This window comes from Myotis myotis, unplaced genomic scaffold (assembly GCF_014108235.1).
Source record: "Myotis myotis isolate mMyoMyo1 unplaced genomic scaffold, mMyoMyo1.p scaffold_m19_p_10, whole genome shotgun sequence".
NCBI lineage: Eukaryota > Metazoa > Chordata > Mammalia > Chiroptera > Vespertilionidae > Myotis > Myotis myotis.
In genome coordinates, this window is record NW_023416314.1 from 66730713 (window position 1) to 66752117 (window position 21405).

Genomic DNA, 21405 nt, shown 5'->3' on the forward strand with positions numbered 1-21405 from the left:
CCTAAGGAACAGGCAGGACACAGTTTGAATCCGGGTAGGTAGCATATAACTTGGTAGCAGAGTGGGTATGCTATGAAACCCATGTCATTGCTTTCTAGTGTAGCACACATACCAGCTAAGAAAATAAAATTTGGAATTAAGACAAAGTTCAAAATGTCTCTGTTATTTCCTGGCTGTGTGGCATGGATAAAATTCTTTGAGCCCTAGTTTTACTCATTTATAAAGAAGGATACTTCTTCCTTCTCAGACTCTACACAATGAAGGCCCCTATTATTGCCCTAACCCAGTGGTCGGCAAATGCATTAGTTAACAGAGCCAAGTATCAACAGTACAACGACTGAAATTTCTTTTGAGAGCCAAATTTTTTAAACTTAAACGATATAGGTAAGTACATTGTTATTAACTTAATTAGGGTACTCCTAAGGCTTAGGAAGAGCCACACTCAAGGGGCCAAAGAGCCGCATGTGGCTCTCGAGCTGCAGTTTGCCGACCATGGCCCTAACTGCATCTCCTTCTAATCACCCCTCTCTCAGACCATTCCAGCCACACACTGGCTTGCTGTTCCTTGAATATGTCAAACATGCTCATGACTCAGGCTATTGTGCCTGCTATTCCCTTTGTCCCTAAATACCTGCTTATTTTACCTCTTTCAGGTTTCTGCTCAAATACCATCATACCAGTAAGGCCTCTCCTGGCCATAGTATTTAAAACAGTAGCTCTTGCCTTACTCCCTGTTAATCTCTTTCTATATATATATTTAATCTTCACCCAAGGATATGTTCTTATTGATTTTTAAACTGATAAGAACAGATACTACACTTGATCTTAGCCAAAAGGCCGAGAAGCGATCTTACTGATTTTTATAGAAAAAGGAAGGGAGAGGGAGACAGGGTTTTTGAAGGGCAAACTTCATTCATGCATCAGGAATTATGGGACATCTACCATGTGCCAGATTTTGTTTTTAGGTGCTTAGGATACATTAGGAACTAGACATGCTTCTTGCCCTCATGAAGCTTACCTTATACTGGAGAAGACAGATGAAAAATAGAAGAGAGCAAGTTGGGGAGTGAGTGTGAGTTGGTAGTGGTGATACAATTTATATAGAGTAGTCTAGGTAAGTTTCATGGAGAAGGTGACACCTAAGTAAAGAGTTGAAGATTAGGCAGACATTTGAGGGAAGAGCATTCCAGGCAGAGGGAACAGCCACTGCAAAGGCTTTAAGGAGGGAGCATGCCTATTGGGTCAGAGGAATAGCACAGAAGCAGGATAGCTGGAGCTAAGAGAACCAGGAGGGAAGAAACAAGAGATGAGTTTAGAGAAATAATTGGGGTTAGTTCATGTGTATGGCCTTTAGGCCTATAAGTAAGAATTAAATGACATAGTTATGTTAAATGACTATAACAGTATTTGATACATAGTAAACATTTAATGAATGGTATCTACATCTTTTATTTACATTACTATCTTCTGATCCCTAAGCAGAGCTAGTCTGGAAGGTCAGGCTACAGAAACTACAGCACCTTTTATGTATTTTGGTGAAGCTAAAGAGTCCTTCAACATTTCCAAAAGTATAGAAATCAAATAGATCAAAGGCCTGGGTGATCCCCAGCAGCAAGCAGAGATGGCTAATTCCCTGCAGGTGCTCAGAAAACTGAACTAACAGAGACACACAAAGTCAACACAGCATCAATAGAAGACAGGACAAGGAGTGGGGTGTGGATGAGGTGGGCTTGGCTAAAGGCTGAAACCAACAGAAGAGTCGTTGGCAAGTAAGAGAAAAAGCAGTGGAGCATGGAAGCATCACCTACAGCTGTTGAAACACATTCTGATATCAATGAGACCACAAAGTCATGAGAATAATAACTACAAACGGCCAGGGAGTAAGTCAGGGAGCCCAGCAACATGAATGCACTTGTATGGGGGAAAAACAACTTAAGAGATTCAGGCAAAACTATCCCCTTTCCTGGGGGAGGCTCTTTAATCTTTAATATCTCTCTCTTGACACTAGGCACTGATCTTGCCCCAACAAGACAAAGGATAACTTCTGAGAAGCTAATACTTCTCATTTGGGCGAAGGACTTCTGAGGAGTGAGTGTCATGTGTCTGCGAGGCTAAACAAGTTCTCTCAGTCATATGATGTCACAACTGGGCAGGTCAAAGCTAAGACACACCCACTCACCCTCCATCTCTCATCTCAGAAAGAGCTGCAGGGGCCCTGGGCTTCCAAGAGGAACGTGCTCTCTTTGGGAACCAGAAGCAGGCAAGAATGTAACAAAGGCTGGATGAAGATACTCAGGCTGGGCTTTCCACTGTTTTAAATTGTTGTGCTAGTTTCCTCTGGCACCTGCCCTGGAGAAAGCAAAGCTAGGCACTTTCCAGTGGAAATCTGGAATTGGGCATCCTCTGTGGCCTCAGTTATGCCAGCTTGGCAAGGAAGAGTGTTGTACTTGGTCTCCATGACCCTGACTTAACCTACTCAATAGGGAGCAGTGTAGTCTGAATCAGAAGAAATGAAGAACTACTCAATTTATGTGATCTTTGACTCAACACTTTCAACTTGTAATTAAAACTATTATGAGGCCCTGGCCAGATAGGTCAGCTGGTTAGTTCATCATCCCAATATGCCAAGGTGGTGAATGTGATCTCTGGCCAGGGCACATACAAGAAGCAACCAATGAATGCATGAATACATGAAACAACAAATTCTCTCTCTCTCTCTCTCCCTTTCTCCTTCCCTCTTTCTCTCTCAAAATCAATAACAAAGAAAATAAAAACATTATGAAAATGAATATGGGAAACATGGTATTTTTATTCCATTCTTCAAACTATTTGTTTGTTTGCCTTTTCATCTCCTGATAATAACCATATATTTGTTTTCGAAGTTCTTAATTGCTACATTCCTACCTATTCAATTAATACATATTAAGTGCTAGGTTCTGTGGAAATAGCAGTGGATAAGGCAGAGAAAAATCCCTATTTATATGGAACTTACATTCTAGTGTGTGGGGGGAGTGTGGAGAGATAAACAATAAACAAGTAGACAAAAATAAAATACTTGTAGAAAGTGGTAAGGCAATGACATAGTAAAATAGGGTGGTGTGATATAAAGTGACAGAGGGTGGGACATTAGATGGGAGGCAAGGATAAGCTCTTAGAGCAGTGGTTCTCAACCTTCCTAATGCCGCGACCCTTTAATACAGTTCCTCATGTTGTGGTGACCCCCAATTTCATTGTTACAAATTGAACATAATTAAAGCATAGTGATTATTCACAAAAACAATATGTAATTATAGATGTGTTTTCCGATGGTCTTAGGCGACCCTTGTGAAAGGGTCGTTTGACTCCCAAAGGGGTCGTGACCCACAGGTTGAGAACCGCTGCCTTAGAGAAAGTGTCCTTTGAGCTGAGACCTAGCCAGATAAGGAGGAGCCAGGCACGCCATCTGGGGTAAGAGGAAATAGCAAATGCAAAGACTGGAGATGGGAACCAGCAGCAAGAGTGTTTGTTTCTCACTTTCCTATTCTCACATACATGCTATTTCTCTGTCTCCGGCATGCTACAATCTATTAAAAAATGTGCTATGAGGCCTGAGAAAGGAATAATATTGAACAAAACAGAATTCCAAGGCTGACTGATTACTGGAGACACATATTGGCTTTGGGGGAGGGTGGGAGCATAAGCACTCTGATCCCAGGGTGAAGATAAGGCAAGGGCTGTAGAAACTGCTTTATTCCCCTTTGTTGCTGCATTTCACTACTGTGGTTAATTAGGAGAGCAGTCTGTGCGAATGAATGCAGGATGTCCAAATTGCAGCACTGTTTCACACATCACCATTTCAAGTCACCAATGACAGGATTTAGCACTCTGTGTCTGGCAGCAACCAGCAGTCAAGCAGAGAGAATTCCACTGGATTATCCAAAGCATCTGACCCGCAAATGAGGAGCGAGGGGAACATTTTTAAAAACAACTCCTGAATGGTATAGTGAGCCAATTCGACATCGAACTGAGACACACAAATATCCAGCCACCTCTGAGGCATAAGGTCAATTTCTTGTGCTTGCCTCTGATCTGCAGAATCCATGTTCTTGATCTATGCTCAGTCTTTCACTGTCTTAGCTAAAGGAGTAGATGTGAAGCAGAGATGGTAGATGGGCAGCCCTAGGGCAATAGTCCATTGTCTGACTCCAGAGGAGCTTTAGAACGGGAGAGGAGGAGGGCACACGCACAAACACAGGGCATGTCGCTAAAGAAGCTGACATTTGCAGCCAGACTTATCTTTGGCAAGCCCCCCACAGACCCCAGGTTTGGCATGAGGGGAGAGAATGAAGGAAAGCAGCTGACTTCCATCTAGCAAGAACTGCCCAAGCCTTGTGGATTTCTGAACTTTTTCATTCTCCTAATCAAGTCCTGAGACCCCCCACGCCTCGCCTTCTTCTCCTCCAAGCCATTCTCACACAGCTGTTAGGTGAGATTTACTAGATGGAATGCGTTTGTAAAATCTGTTTTGTTCATTGGAACATGTTTATCTAGAAAGAAAGAAAAAAACCCTGTCCCTTCTCACTATTTACTTTTTGGTGACTGCCTTCTGGGATTTGGAACTGGATAAACAGATGGACTTCACAGAAGGAACCAGGCGAAACGCCAGGGTGTGTATATCTATCTTGGTCTCAGTGTATATATGGCAAATAGTCCTCATCCACACAGCTGTGCTGGTTTTGGAGGGAAGTGAGGGGACAGTATCTTCTGGATGAGAGGACTCCCAATGCTCCTAGGTGCAGCTCCCTGGGGGAACCTTGGGTTGTGGGATGCCAGATGGTTTCTAGAGTTCTAACCCCAGATATACGACCTCAATTTCATTTTTCTGGCCTCTGGCTGTGGTCATTAGGGCTGTGCCAGATTCAGAACTATTGCTTATGGCCCTAACTGGTTTGGCTCGGCTCAGTGGATAGAGCATCGGCCTGCGGACTGAAAGGTCCCAGATTTGATTCCGGTCAAGGGCATGTACCTTGGTTGTGGGCACATCCCCAGTAGGAGGTGTCCAGGAGGCAGCTGATTGATGTTTCTACCTCTCTATCCCTCTCCCTTCCTCTCTGTAAAAAAATCAATAATACATATTTTTAAAAAAAGAACTATTGCTTATGATTTGTACTGCATTTGTCTGATATATACGGGTGCCATAATGTGCTGAGTGTTTGCATTGTCTATAGTGACTAGTGAGCTTCCAGCACTTCTGCCATAAACTGGATGCCTCTGCGTCAAAGGCACGCCCATGAGGGGGGTGTGGTTGTGTGGGGTGTGTGCGCGCGCACACACACCAAGTTGTGGAAGGCCTGAAAACAGTATTTTCCAGGCCACAGGAAAGTATAACTGCCAGAGGGAACAGGGTACAGTGACTATCATGCGGTAGCATGCTGCTGCTGAAAGGGAGTTGGAAGGGGCGTGGAGAAGCAGTTTCCCTCCTGATTTTCTTACTTTCCTCAATATAAATCTCTACTGCAGGGGGTGGTAGTGCAGGAAGTAATTCTTTCATGATTCAATATACTTCAATTCTAAGGTTTGAAGATGCTTCATTACATTTCAGGGACATCTTCTAATAACCAAAAAACAAAACAACAACAACAACAAACTTCATTTGCTTCATAGAATAGGATTCAGGTGGATGTTTCCTTCCTTCCTGGCAAAATTCCTTTAAACAACCATGAAAAAATAGATGACCATCCTGCCCAAACAGAGAACTAGTGCTAATAGAGCCAACAAAACAAAATAACACAAAAAACTCTCCAAGACCCCAGACAAAAACTCCGTGAGGTAGAGGGGACTGCATTCATCAGGTGCAGGTAGCTCAAAGGCAAGAACATTAAATAATTAGACTCCAACAGACCAAGGTGCTGTGGGTAATGGGACCTCATAAAGACAGAACAAAAGATTCTGTTTCTAACAAAGGTTCTGCAGACCTTTATACTATAGTGAGCAATGAGCGTGAGGGGTGCTGCCCAGGAAATGAAAGGACTCAATCGTTCCTCTTCAGTGAGCGGAGCCCAGGAGGAGTGTTCCAGGGCGCTCTCACAAACACTCTTTAATAATACCATCCAGAGCCTTTGATTCAAGGAACATGCTGAAGAATAAACAGCCTATTAATCTGAGTTTTCTGGTGCGCCTGAGTATACAAAGCAGCAATGAACTAACCCCTTGGCTCTTGCAAACATCCTGACTGCACACCATCCATTGCTTCGCTGCACAGCCCAGCTCCTCCTCTCCACCACTGCATGCAATTTGTTCCTGGAAAAGCTTCAGGGTTTGGGGGCCCTGATGGTTTCAACTAAGGATGCCCAGGCCAAGCCCAGGGTGCAAAGAACTGGAAACAGCGCATCCTTGTTTGGCCATAAGCAGCATAACCATGTGACTGCAGGCTCAAATGGGAACTGTGTGGTAGTGTGACTGGGTGAGGAGACAAAGTCATCCGTCTGCCTCTTTCTGAGCCAAGCTGACAGCCACAGGCCTGGGAAAGGAAGGCCCAGTTTCAATTGCTTCCCAGTCTTGGTTACCTTGGTGGCAGGAAGGGCTCCTGCATGGGTGGGCTTTGGGTGCTATTCTGTGGAAACATTCCTGGGCGCTTTGCCTAAGTAAAAATTACCAAGTAAGGTCCCTGAGTTTTCAAGGAGGAAAGATAAGTGGCTGTTTCACTAGCAGATCCTTTCACTAAGCGTTACTCTTTAAAAACAATCAGGTATAGCTTTTGCAATAACAACCATTCGATGCAGCATCAGGTTCTCCTTCCCACCCCCCAGGAAATCATAGATAAAGAAGCTGATAGTATGAACTGTAGGCAATAAACCAAGGTTTAACTGTTGAAACAGTAATTGAGGCTAGGATCATAGGCTCAAAGCAGCCATGAGAGCCAGGCGGCTTCTTTGTGTTCCACAGTCATTGACCTCATGCAAGGTATGTGTTTCATCATAAAAGAAACTGGCCTGGTAAGGTGGATAAATCAGTATCATTGTTACCACACACACACACACACACACACACACACACACACACACACACAGCACATACACCACTGCCTCAAATTTATATCCAAAGAAAAACACATCTAGTGAAAGTTTACTTGCTAAAAATGGTTTCAAACAGGTGCTTTGATTAAAAAATATTTATTTTTGCCTTAACCGGTTTGGCTCAGCGGATAGAGCATCGGCCTGTGGACTCAAGGGTCCCAGGTTCGATTCCGGTCAAGGGCATGTGCCTTGGTTGCGGGCACATCCCCAGTAGGGAGCGTGTAAGAAGCAGCTGATCGATGTTTCTCTCTCATCGATGTTTCTAACTCTCTATCCCTCTCTCCTCCTCTGTAAAAAATAAAAAAAATATATTTAAAAAAATAAAAAATATTTATTTTTAAATTGATTTCAGAGAGGGAGGGAGAGGGAGAGGGAGAGGGAGGTAGGAACATCAATGATGAAAGAGAATCATCGACCGGCTGCCTCCTCCATTCCCCCTACTGGGGATTGAGCCTGCAATCTGGCACGTGCCCTGGACCGGAATCGAACTCAGGACCCTTCAGTCCCCAGGCCGACACTCTATCCACTGCACCAAACCAGCTAGGGCTGATTTTTTAAAAATTAATTCTAAAGTTGTTTGGTTCTACTTTCAGAGAACTACTTTATGTTTTAAGAAGAAAGGGTGTTAATCTTATAAAAGAGAAGGAAGGGCAAAAAAGCTCACATACTGTACGTTATTGACTCAGATGCCAGAGAGTGCAGTGGTCACGAGCATGGGCCTTTAAATTAGATATACCTTTCTTTTTAAAAATAATGTATTTTTATTTATTTCAGAAAGAGGAAGGGAGATGGAGAGAGAAACAACGATGAGAGAGAATTATTGATTGGCTGCCTCCTGCACACTCCTTACTGAAGATAGAGCCCACAATCCAGACATGTGCCCTGACTGGGAATTGAACCGTGACATGCTGATTCATGGGTCAACGCTTAACCACTGAGCCACACCAGCTGAACTCTAAGTTAAATCTAGATGTTACTTGCTACATGTGTGATCTTAGACATGTTACATAAATTCTGTGTCACTTTCCTCACCTGTGAATCAGCTTCACAAAATTATCAAGGACTACATAACTTCAAAAATATTTAGTACAGTGCCTGGGACTCAGTAAATGCTCAATAATGACAGCTATACTTATTACTCTTCTGAATATAGGCCCATGAATCAAACATGGCTCTGTGGAGGGGCCTGCACGGGAGTTGGCACATGAGCTCCATGAAACAGGAGTTTCTTTATCCCCTTATTAGGCTGGGCTTAGAAGGTCTCCAGATCTTCCATCAGTGCATTGGAAGAGTTTGAGTTCCATGGGATTACTAATGAAAGGGGCAATGAGAGATCAAATCCTAGTACTCTGAGACCTCATTTTTGATTTGGGAACTGCAGACTGACCTGGAGTTTTCCCACCCCCGAGACTGGTTTAACGGATACAGCCTTCTTCCTCTAGCCTTCCACCTGTTTAGACAAACAGATGTAATCAGAACACAAGAGGGGCCCTGCAAGCACAGATCTGGTATCAGACAGCCCTTCTCTGCAGCATTCCTGGGGTTGGAAGATGACATTCATCTGAAGGCTGAATCTAACCCTTCCTTCCCTTATGAAACTGCTTCTTGTGATTAGAGCCATCAGGACTTCGCTCCAAGACTGTGAGGTGGACTTCATTAATATTGATGAGCTGCAGCTCCTTAACCTCATTTGATGTTTATTTACAACCATTCTTCTCATATGCTAATGAGTGACACTGGGCTCTTCAGATAGAAAGGAGAGTACTGGACCCTCTCTGCCAGCATCTCCTTGGCAAACTCCTGTCCCTTGAAACAGAAGGTTGCACAGAGGGAATGATGCCAATGAGGGAATGCAGCAGAGGGGACAAAGTGATGTGAAAAGAATGTCTGCAATGTGATGGGGGAGAGAGAGAAGCCCAGCTGCTGGGGCCACGGTGTGACTGAGGTTTGGTTACACCCACCGAGTGGGTAACAAAGAGAAGCTGAAGGGTGGGGATCTGAGGAACTATAAAAGAGACAATATGTTAGATTTTGGAGTTGGGTGGGGGTGGAGATGAGTGGGCCCCATGGGTATCAGAGGATTGAAGGCCTCTCTCCAATCCATTTCATTTTCTTCTATGATCTGAAGAAATCAATTATCAGGAGACGGGTAGATTTCTGTAAGGCAGTTAAATGCCCACAGCAACTAATTCTTAGCAAATGCTTGGCTTGGAGAAAGAGTACTCGTTGTCCAGGGCATCACCATGAAATGGATAAGCAGACAGGAATAATCAGTTTCTCTTTCCTCCCCGTTATGGTTATGAATATCAAAGAATAGGATAATTAAGCAACAAAGAGCCAGAAACGGAGGAAAATATATATATATTAAAAAAGATGGTCATTCTATTATTTTAGGGCTGCTGGGCCTAACAGAATACAGAGTCTTTTCCAAATTTCAGAGTCCATAGCAAGCCAATTTTGGGTCATCCCACCCATTCAAAAGGTATGAAAAATTATATAAGACATATGAAAAAGATGGAAGGAAAAATACTTTGGGTATACAAATGTTTATGAATATCAAGAGCAACATCAAACCTAAAATTTCTTACTTACTTATATGTCAATTCCCACTATTTCTTGTCTTTGCTGCTTTGCACTTTACATTACTATTTAGATAATTATTCCCTTCCTGCCTGCGGGGTCCACACCCTCTCCTTTCTCCCAATCTGGCTTTTTCTGTGAAGTACTTTGAAGATCACGCCTACCCTTGATGTGCCTTTCCGTAAGGCTAAATAGGCAGGAGAAAAAAGGAATCTCTTACCTTAAAGATTTAACCACATTTATTTAAGTACAAAGTATTGGTTCTAACGGGTGGATTTTATGTTTGAGTTGTCTGTCTGAGATCATCATCCCTTAGGGTATGAATTTCATCACTTTCAAGTTTTCTATGAACTCAGTTCCTGTTGGACTGAAGGAATCAATAGCAATGTGCATCCAGCCTGGCAATCTGCAGCTCACTGATGCTTAAGGACAACATATCTGGAAGAATAATTGACAACCATATTCTTGTCCTAGACTACAGCAGTGCTTCTTAACCATTTCTTTTTCTTTCATTATTGCCCCCACACCTACCTTTTTAGACATTTTTCTAACTGCCCACCCCCATGAAATTTTAATACCGTAAATATACTGTGTGTGTGTGTGTGTGTGTGTGTGTGTGTATGTATTGTTCTGGGGGCCACAAACCATTGTAATTTTTTTTGGGGGGGGGGAGGGACAATATTGCTCACATTTAAAATGCATGTTCTAGAGACTTTTAAAAAGTATACCAGCTGATTTAATGTGTTTCAGGATTGAATCTAATATTCTCCCAAAGTGAACCATCAAACACAATTATACCTCTGTTCTGATTTAAAAGAAAGAAAAAAGATCATCTTTGTGCCTATCTAGTGATAGTTCTTCCCAAGAAGACATCAAAACCCTTGTCCTCACATTGGACCTGATCTAGCCACAGAATAAATAGCTTACTTTTTGGCAATGGGTTAGCTTTTTACAATAGTTCTATTTTAGTGCTGGAAGAGGTAATAGATTTTCAGGTCCCTTAGGGACCCCCAAATAGTTCACTCTCCTAAAAGTCAACAATATATCCCTTGTAAGAGTAGAATTAAGTTCATTATCTCATTAAATTTCTCCCAAACTCCAGAGGAAGAGAGTGCTTGGTATTGCTATTCCCTTTTTACAAGCAGAGAAATAATGACATCGAGAGATTAGGTAGCTTAATTTAGGTCACAGGGACTGATGTTTCTTCATATAAAAAATTTATCTGTCATACAAGGTCACTCTGGGGATTTCTAGACCTTATGTTTTCTGGTTCCTACTTTAATCTAGGATCATGGTATCCTGCTAAAGAAAAAGTTCTAAAGGCTTTTCTGCCTCTGCTGAGCCCTTTCTCTGTCCGACAGCAGACAAGCAAAGGCAGGCACTAACAAATAAGAATTGACTGATGAAGAGAGAGGAACAGAACCAGGCTATTGTCCTAGAGTTTACAGTTTCACAAGCAAATGGCTTAGGTAGCATAGAATACCATATAGGGAGGAACACACATGTTTTCTTTTGTAAGATGAGCACCACCATTTTTGTAGGGTTCAGAGGAGACATATTAAACCATGAGTTGCTCTTCAGAAGATGCAGAGTCGCAAATAAGACCTCCCACAAACAGTCTTCAAGTAACATGAGAAATTCATATTTTATTTAGCAGTCATGGAAACTGACCACATCTTAGGACTATCCATACTTGAAACTTACCATAAGTGAGTGGGGATTAGAGGTTGGCAAACTCAATAAAAAATACTATCTAAAAGGGCTTTTCTCTGTAGACTAGCCTTGGGCTCATTTAATTCTCCCAATTAAACCAGCGTTAAAATTCCCTCAGAACAAAATGCAACTTATTTGTTCTAAAGAATAAGTGACTTCAAGAGATAACTTGTAAAAAAAAAAAAAAAAAAGAGAGATAACTTGTTCATCTCATACTTCCAAACATAATGTACATAATTCATTCCTCATAGCCAGACTTTACTCTATTAAAAACAAATAACTTCAGGGAAGGACATCCTGAAATACTGCTTACGAACTTAGTATGACATTGAAATACATCATCTCTAATAAATTTGCCCTCATGTGTGACCTCAGTCTTTCACACTGCAAAGTTTGTTTCCTTTTGGTTTGAAGCGATAGAGATGAGCTAATGATGGGTTAAAGGCTTTAACTTTAATTCAGAATTCCCAGAGCTAAAAGATACACCCTAGATCAATACAAACACATTAAGGCAAAGATCAAAGTACTATATACATTGAGCTCAACTAGCTGCTGATACAGAAATATTATCCTAGCAGCTTCTTTTGCTATAAACTGGAAACAAATTTGAGAGAGGCAAAAATAAAACCAAAAAACCCAAAACTTGACATTTAGCCTCAAAGAAAAAGAAACTATAACTATTCCAGACTAAAATAGAAACTAGAAGATACAAGGTATGAAAATTTCAAAAATGACTCTTCATTACAGAAGAGTCATTTAAATGAAAAATCATTTCCTACTAGATGCCACAAAACAGAAACAAATGGGGTGGGGAGAGAGGGGCAAATCCTTTAAAGTCTTGGACATCAGAAAGAAAGAACTAAATTGAAAATACTCCAGCTTAGACTAGGTGGGGAAAGAGAGCCCGCCAAAACCTTGCTCATATTGGTTGCAGCAGCTGTCCATGAACTGGAAAGGACAGTGAGTAGAAGTGAGCATGGCCATGTTCCAATCTTGATTTGTTAATTTCAACAGTATTTACCTTATTCTAGCAACATAACTAGTTAAAGAAACAATTCTAGATCCAGGAAAAGGCTAATCTTTCTCATTGGCAGGTGACCAAAGGAAACACATTCTCCAACGAGCAGTATAATGAGGCAATAAAAATAAGGATGTACTTATCAAACATTTTTATCTAAGGTGCTCAAAACATTTTTGCCAATATTATACCTAGTTCCTACTTCCCCTTCACAACCTTCCCCACAACTGTGGGAGGAAAAACAAGCTTTTTGTAGGAAGGATGTCTCCTCTGCATATTGATATAAGTCTGAGTACAACTTTAGGAAAAGAACTTTCCAAAGAAGGTGTGGGTGGGGACTCCTGGGATTCTCCAGGGTGCCAGATCCTCCGAGCACACCACACCGGTAAAGGCCGTGCTCCACCACTTCAAAGGCCGTGCGGTAGAGTTCCTCTTGGCAGACATGGATGCTACCAAGAAGAGCAATTCTTCATTTGGGCCAGGAACCAAAAGGGAGAATTCAGAAGGGAGAGTAAGAAGACATTTTCCCATCCAGATATAAGTAAGGAAACAGATCCACTGACTCATTATTTCTTTTTTCTACAGGTGGTATTATTATCCTGGTTTTAAGCTCAATGAACAGTAGTACGGAAAGTTAAGTTTTTGAGATAAATAATGCAAAGTTACAAAGAAGGTCTGTGACAGAGTTACAGCATCCAGGGGTTAATTTCAAACAGCGATTGATGTGGGTTATCAGAAGAGCCCTTAGAGGTTTGAGAATTGGAAACTAGGGAAATATATATCCTATCTAATAAAAGAGAAACATGGTAATTAGCATACGACTGCTACCCTTCCCATTGGCTAATCAGGGCGATATGCAAATTAACTGCCAGCCAAGATGGTGGCCGGCAGCCAGGCAGCTGGAAGCGAACATGAGGCTTGCTTGCTTCAGTGATGGAGGACTCCAACGTTCCCCGCCTGCCTTGCCGGCCTCTGAGCTTGCAGTTTGAAACATTGTAACAAATATAGAAGCTAAAGAAAACCCCAGACACCTGCTTTCAGCAGCCAGGATCTCAGAGCTGGAGTTATACATTGTTTCGATTATAGAACCTAAACAAACCAGATACCTGCTTTCAGCAGCAGAGGCCTCAGAGCTGGAGCCAGAGCTAAAGCTGGCCCAGAATAAAAAAAAAAAGAAAAAAAGGAGCAGTTTGGAGCTTCAGTCACCCGCCAGCCTAAAAACAGCCCTCAGCCCCTCACCCAGACTGGCCAGGCACTCCAGTGGGGACCCCCACCCTGAAGGGTGTGTGACCAGCTGCAAACAGCCATCATCCCCTTACCCAGGCTGGCCAGGCACCCCCATGGGTGGCATCGCAACCTCCTAATCCACCCTGCTCTGTGCATGACAGGCAGCGGCGCCCCAACTCCCCAATCAGCCCTGCTCTGAGCCCGACCAGGGGCTGCACCTAGGGATTGGGCCTGCCCTCTGCCACCCGGGAGCAGGCCTAAGCCAGCAGGGCGTTATCTCCCGAGGGGTCCCAGACTGCGAGAGGGCACAGGCCAGGCTGAGGTACCCCCCTTCCCCCCCGAGTGCACAAATTTTTGTGCACGGGGCCTCTAGTATATATATAACAAATGAATAGGAAGACCTAATTGGCCAATGGTTTATCACAATACAGTGGTCCAACCTCAAGGGAACAGATATCAGAAACAATTTTATAGCCTTGGCTGGTGTTTCCCAGAGGTTAGAACATTGGCCTGTGCACGGAGGGGTCACAGGTTCAATTTCCAGTCAAGGGCATTTACCTGGGTTGCAGTTTGCTCCCCACCCCCTATCAAGTGAGATAAGGAGGCAAGCAGTTGATGTGTCTCTCTCACGTCGATGTTTCCCTCCCTCTCTCCCTCCCTCCCACTCTCTGAAAAGCAATGGAAAAAATAGCTTCAGGTGAGGATCAACAAAAAATAAATAAAAAGTTTACAATGCAAGGTTAAGTTCTATTTGTTCCATAGTTTTGTACATGCTGTCATACTATATTCCTGATGGGTTGTTAGACAGTTAGGCAATAAAGGTAGTGAGTATGTCACAGATTGTTGGCCTGAAGTTTGAGGAATATGGTTAAAATAAAACAATCATTTCTTTGCTCTGTATTCCAAGTCGTGGCCTTTTCTGGGCCTCTGGCACATGCTGGGAGCCGGTCCATCCTTGCTGTTTCAAGGGACCCGGCGTATATGGCATACTGTTCTTAATATGTTTGCTCACCTTTTTGGCGCTATGTGTTTTAACCAAGGTCACCTCTCCGAGAAAGGTTGTTTCCCCAGGTAGGGATTTTCCCCTGAAGTTAGGGAGGGGATAAAACCCCTTAACTAAGTGCCAGGCAGGTAGTTAATCACTTTAACTACAAACAATCACACTTAAGCTACATAATCTTTACTCCCTGGAATGGAGATAAGAAACGCCCTAACCTTTGGAATAGAGATTGATAAGATTGGAATCAACTGGTATAAATACAGATGTAACAAGACAACAGGACACAGAACCTAGAGACAGAACCTAGGGAGAGAACATGGCAAAAGATCCTGGACAGAACCTGGCTACAGAACTTGGCTGGAGAACCTAGACAGAACCTGGCTGAAGAACCTGGCTACAGAACCTGGCTGGAGAACCTAGTGAGAGAACATGGCTAGAGATCCTGACCAGAACTTGGCTAGAGATCCTAGCTAGGCTGGTGATCAACTGAACGCTGTCTCTGTGTCATTCCTTCTTTGCCGACTCTGTCCACACCTTTGGGGACCCCTGGACCTGCTGGGGTTGGACCCCAGCAGGCACAGATGTCTGAAGTCCTGCTCTTGACTAGATGAAGAGACTTTCTCCCCAGAGTGGCATGCTGGGCACTAAGTAAGTTCCTTGCTTCATTGGGGCATCTAGAAGAAGCCAAGGGGGCTGCACTCAAGTACTAAATATTGTGGACAGGATGATTTGAAATTTCACGTTTGCGATGGCTTAAAGTAGATGCCTTTTATAAAAAGAAACCATAAAGCCCTAAGTCCTCTGTGCTTGAATTTTGGAACCATTTTAATAGTAATCTTCTCCTTATTTTTTTCTGCTAGGCCCTGATATTGCAGAAAGACATTAGAATGATATAACTGAGATGGGATTTTTAAAAAGTTGCTTATTACCCTGACCGGTTTGGCTCAGTGGATAGAGCGTCGGCCTGTGGACTCAAGGGTCCCAGGTTCAATTCCTGTCGGGGGCATGTGCCTTGGTTGCAGGCACATCCCCAGTGGGGAGTGTGCAGGAGGCAGCTGATCGATGTTTCTCTCTCATTGATGTTTCTGACTCTCTGTCCCTCTCCCTTCCTCCCTGTAGAATATCAATAAAATATATTTAAAAAAATAAAAAAGTTGCTTATTATGTACAAATTGCTAATTATAAACAGTCACAGGGATGTAAAGTACAACATAGGGAATATGGTCAGTAATACTGTAATAACTGTGTATAATGTTATTATCGGGTGGTCACTTCATAAGTTATGTAAGTGTTTAAATCATTATGTTGTATATCTAAAACTAATATAATATTGTATGTCAACTATAAGTAAAAAACAAAAAATTTATTAAAAAAGAATAAAGACAACTTTTGTATACATGTTAAAAAGATGCTTATTTTTTATAAGAAAATCAGATTGAATATCACCAACTAATCAGTTACCACTTATGAATACATAGGTCATGGTAAAAATAATTAGGATGAAAGGAATCTTTACGATTCCATGAAACCAAAGTTTGTAAATACAATTTTCGATTGCTTGAGATAAACCCAGGAAATCTGAGTGTGACCTTGGTTTGTCATGTCAAGACACCCAATTAATGATTGCTCCCCTTCACCCAGGCTTATACCTGTAGGCAAGAAAGCAATTAAACTTTCGTTAAAAATCAATTATCTGTCCACATTTATGAAGTACCTAGAATAGGCAAATTCAAAGAGACAGAAAGTAGAGCAGAGGTTACTGAGACTGGGGGTGGGGTAGGGAGAAATGAAGAGTTATTGTTTAACAGAGCAGAGTTTCAGTTTCAGATAATGAAAAAGTTCTGGAAATGGATAGTGGTGACGGCTAGGCAACATTGTGAATGTACTTAATGCCACTTAATTATACACATCAATGGTTAAAATGGTAAATTTATTATGCACATTCACCACAATAAAAATGATCTTATTTATTTTTTTAATTTACTTTTTGTTAATCCTCACTGAGGATATTTCCCCCGATTGACTTTTAGAGAGAGGGAGGGAGGAAAGGAAGGGGAGAGAGAGAGAAAGAGACACAAACATCGATGTGAGAGATACACATCAATTAGTTGCCTCCTGCATGTGCCCTGACCACTGGGCCGGGGACTGAACCTTCAACACAGGTACATGCCCTTGACTGGGACCCTTCAGTCTGTGGGCTGAAGCTCTAACCACTTAGTCACACTGGCCAGGGCAAAATGATCTTATTTTAAAAAATATCCAGATAAAAGGTTCTTCAATCATTCTTTTATAATAATGTAGCCTAGGCAGTTCCCCAAATTTGTCTGTTCATCAAAATCATTTGGGGTGTTCATTAAAGCTCCAGATTCTCTGGCCATACCCCAGTCTCACTATTTGGGAACTACTGGGTCCTAAGATAGGATCATGAAGAGATAGTTGGATGTTGTCTGTATTGGGACACAGTAGTGCCAATTCAAGGAGTTTATTTACTAACCCTTCGACTTCTTCCCCTGCCCTGTTTTTGTTTTGTTTTTTTCCAATTTTTTTATTGTAGTAAAATACTATAACAAAAACTGATCATTTTTACCATATTTCAGTGTATAGTTCGGTGTTGTTAAGTGCATTCACACTGTCATGAAACCATCACCACCATCCATCTCCAGAGCTCTTTTCTTCTTGCAAGGCTGAAACTCTAAACCAGTGATGGCGAACCTTTTGAGCTCGGTGTGTCAGCATTTTGAAAAACCCTAACTTAACTCTGGTGCCGTGTCACATATAGAAATTTTTTTACCTTTGCAACCATAGTAAAACAAAGATTTATATTTTTGATATTTATTTTATATATTTAAATGCCATTTAACAAAGAAAAATCAACCAAGAAAATGAGTTCGCGTGTCACCTCTGACACGTGTGTCATAGGTTTGCCATCACTGGTCTATACCCATTAAATGACAACCTCCCCTTCCACTCTTCCTGGCAACCACTCTTTTACTTTCTGTCTTTATGATTTTGACTACTGTAAGTACCTCTTATAAATTGAATCACATAGTGTCTGTCCTTTTGTGACTGGCTTATTTCACTCAGCATGATGTTTTCAGGTTCATCCACGTTAGAATTTTAGCAATAAATTTTTAAAAATGATCTTATTTTAATTTACTTGTTGTTAATCCTCACTGGAGAACATTTAGCTGCATGCTATATAACATGAAACATATTAGAATTTTCTTTCTTTCTTAAGGCTGAATAATATATGTATATACCATAATTTGCTTTGCTGATAGACATCTGAGTTTCTTCCACATTTTATCTATTGTGAATAACACTGTCATAAGAATGCAGGTATACAAATATCTTGTTGAGACCATGCTTTCAAATTTTTAAAAATATATATACCCAGAGATGGAATTGTTGAATTATATATGAACTAGAGGCCCGGTGCACGGCATTCATGCACTGGGGGGCGGGAGGTCCCTCAGCCCGGCCTGGGTCCTTTAGCAGTCCGAGAGCCCCATGGGGAGCGGGCCTAAGCAGCAATCGGACATCCTTAGCACTGCCGAGGAGGCAGGAGAGGCTCACATCACCGCCACTGCACTTGCCAGCTGTCAGCCTGGCTTATGGCTGAGCGGCGCTCCCCTTATGGGGAGCGCACTGAGCGTTGAGCGTCTGCATTGAGCTTCTGCCCCCTGGTGGTCAGTGCACATCATAGTGACTGGTCGTTCCACCATTCAGTCGATTTGCATATTAGCCTTTTATTATATAGGATTCTCTGTTTAATTTTCTGAGGAACTACCAAAATGTTTTCCATAGAAGGTATACCATTTTACATTCCCACCAACAGTGTGCAAGGGCTCCAGTTTCTCCACATCTTAGCCAACACTTGGTAATGCTTTTTAAAAAATAGTAGCCATCCTAATGGGTGCGAGGTGGTATCTCATAATTTTGATTTACAATTCTCTAATGATTAGTGATGTTGAGCATCTTTTCATTTCATTCATGGCTTATTGGTCATTTGTATGTCTTCTTTGAAGAAATGTCTATTCAAGTCTTCGTCCATTTTTTATAGAGTTGTTGTTTGTTGTGGTTGATATCATTATGTTTTAATAGTTGTCAGATTTAATTTACATAGAGAAGGGCCTAGTTTAAACCTCTGATATAAAAGCTGTTTTTTTTTTAAAAAATATATATATTTTATTGATTTTTTACAGAGAGGAAGGGAAGGGGATAGAGAGTTAGAAACATGGATGAGAAACATCCATCAGCTGCCTCTTGCACACCCCCTACTGGGGATGTGCCCGCAACCAAGATACATGCCCTTGACCGGAATCGAACCTGGGACCTTTCAGTCCACAGGCCGACGCTCTATCCACTGAGCCAAACCGGTTACGGCTATAAAAGCTGTTTTTGAGAGACAGTACACTGTTGTTTCATTAAGATTAACCAGATATTAAGAGCCCACTCTACCAGGCATTGGGCTAGGGCCCTAGGAACATAAAACTCAATAAAGCATGGGCTCTGTGATTAAAGAACTTAAAGTCTAATGGAGACGACAAACACCTGATTTAAAAACATGTTGCTAATGTAATGAGAGGGAACTTAGGAACAGACAGACAGGATTGTGTTTCTAGAGAAGATGAATACTAAACTGGGAGTTCATCCAGGTGAAAAGATGGGGTGGTGGTACTGCAGGCAGAGCCTAAACAAAGGCAACTTGATGGGAAACAACATGTAAGATGAGGGGAACAACTATATTAACTTGAGTTAATTTGATTATAGAGTAAATTTTAAGGCAAAGAGTTGCTGGAATTGAGGCTAAAGAAGGAGGCAGAGATCAGGTCACAGAAATCCTTCTGTGCTTTATTCTATATACTAGAGGCCCGTTGCAGGAAGATTCCTGCAAGAATAGGGCTTCCTCGGTCCGATTGCACCGCCAAGCCCTGCTGCCCAGGGCCGCACACAGGGGTTCTGGCTGGCGGCGAGGCTTAGGCGGCACACAGGGGTCCAGGCTGGCGGTGCGGCTACACACGGGGGTCCCGGCTGGCGGCTCACGCTGGCCCGCCCTGCCTGCAGTATGCAAATTAGCCGCCATCTTTGTTGGCAGTTAATTTGCATACCACTCCGATTGACTAATGGGCATAGTGAAGGTATGGTCCATTAGCATCTTTGTCATTTATTAGATAGGATAATGGGGCATATTTATTTATTTATTTAAAGAACAAATTACTATTTATTAATTAAATTAATTTATTTAATTGACTTCAGAGAGAGGAAGGGATTGGGAGAGATAGAAACATCAATGAGCCCTAGCCGGTTTGGCTTGGTGGATAGGGCATTGATTCTGGTCAAGGGTACATGCCCAGGTTGTGGGCTTGATCCCCAGTGGGGGCATGCAAGAGGCAGCCAATCAATGATTCTCTCTCACCACTGATGTTTCGATCTCTCTCTCCCTCTCCCTTCCTCTCTGAAATAAAAAAATATATATAAAAAAAAGAAAAAAGAAAAGCAACATCAATCATGAGAGAGAATCATTTATCAGCTGCCAACTGCATGCCCTCTACTGGGGACTGGGAATCAAACCAGTGAATTCCTGGTTCATGTATGGGTCAACACTCAACCACTGAGCCACACTAGCTGAACAATGTGGCACCTTTAAATTGTTTTAAGTAAAAAAAATAGCAGCATAGTCAGATTTCCTTTGTATATAGATCACTTGACTACAAAAAAAGGAGCAAAATGGATGGGAGAAACTGCAAAGGTTCAAATAAGAACTGGGGCAATGATAATGGGAACCAAGAGGACAGGTCAGGGATTCAAGGACTATTCTGAAGGTAAGATAAGGGAAACCTCTTAGCTGACTCCATGTGAGGGGGGAGGAGGAAACAGGCATATCTATATATATATATAAAGGCCAACCTCCCGTGGTCTCCCCTTCCCAGCCGGCCCTAACCCCGATTAGTGCCCCCAACCCCATCGGGGGTGGGGCTGGCCAACCTCCCACGGCCCCTCCCCCCAGCTGACAGGCCCCAATCGGGACGGCCAGACCCCACCCATGCATGAATTCATGCACCGGGCCTCTAGTAGAATGTTAAGACTATACTTCTGGGAACTGATATGGGGAACCCAAGAGGTCAGGCAGTTCAAGGATGGAGGGTGAGGAGATGTGTGTTTGACATGTTGAAAATGAGGTGACTGTCAGACACACAAGTAGAGAAGTATGAGGACTCTGGATGTATGGGTCTGGTGTTCAGGGGGATTCAGGGCTAGAAATATAAATTTAGAAGTCATTTGTCTAAGGCAGTAAGAAAAGTCAAGAGACAAGACTGCTCAGTAACTATGTATAGTGAAAGTAGTCCTGAGCCAAGTATGGAACCCTGGGAAATACCACTATTTAAGATAAGGGTAGAGGAAGAATAACTTGAGAAAGACACAGAGGAGAACTGGTCAGAGATGTAGGAAGAAAGAGGTAGTGGAAAAGGTATAACTTTGAAGCCAAACAGAATCAGTTTATAATCTCTTCTCTAGCCCTGGCCCAGTAGCTTAGTTGGTTAGAATGTCATCCCTAGAGCCATATGTCAAGGTTGTGGGTTCAATCCCTGGTCAGGGTACATGCTAGAATCAACCAAAAGATGCATAAATAAATGTAACAACAAATTAATGTTTCTTTCTCTCTCTATCTCTCTCTCTCTCTCTTTCTCAAATCAATATATTAAATTTATTTTTTTAAAGAAAAGGACTAGGAATTCATAGTTGTTAAAAGTGCACCAGGTCCATTTTTGGCTCAAGGAAGATATGGAAGTTTTATATGGCAGGTGGTG

The 21405-nt window shown here is 42.3% G+C and overlaps 1 protein-coding gene and 1 non-coding gene across 4 annotated transcripts in view; both read right to left on the reverse strand.

Moving 5' to 3' along the window:
• Positions 1-21405, reverse strand: part of CUNH11orf49 (chromosome unknown C11orf49 homolog) — a 149539-nt gene that overhangs the window by 34281 nt on the left and 93853 nt on the right. The window lies entirely within an intron of this gene.
• Positions 661-849, reverse strand: LOC118665618. The gene has a single exon (XR_004970710.1). It is a non-coding gene; the product is annotated as a U2 spliceosomal RNA (small nuclear RNA).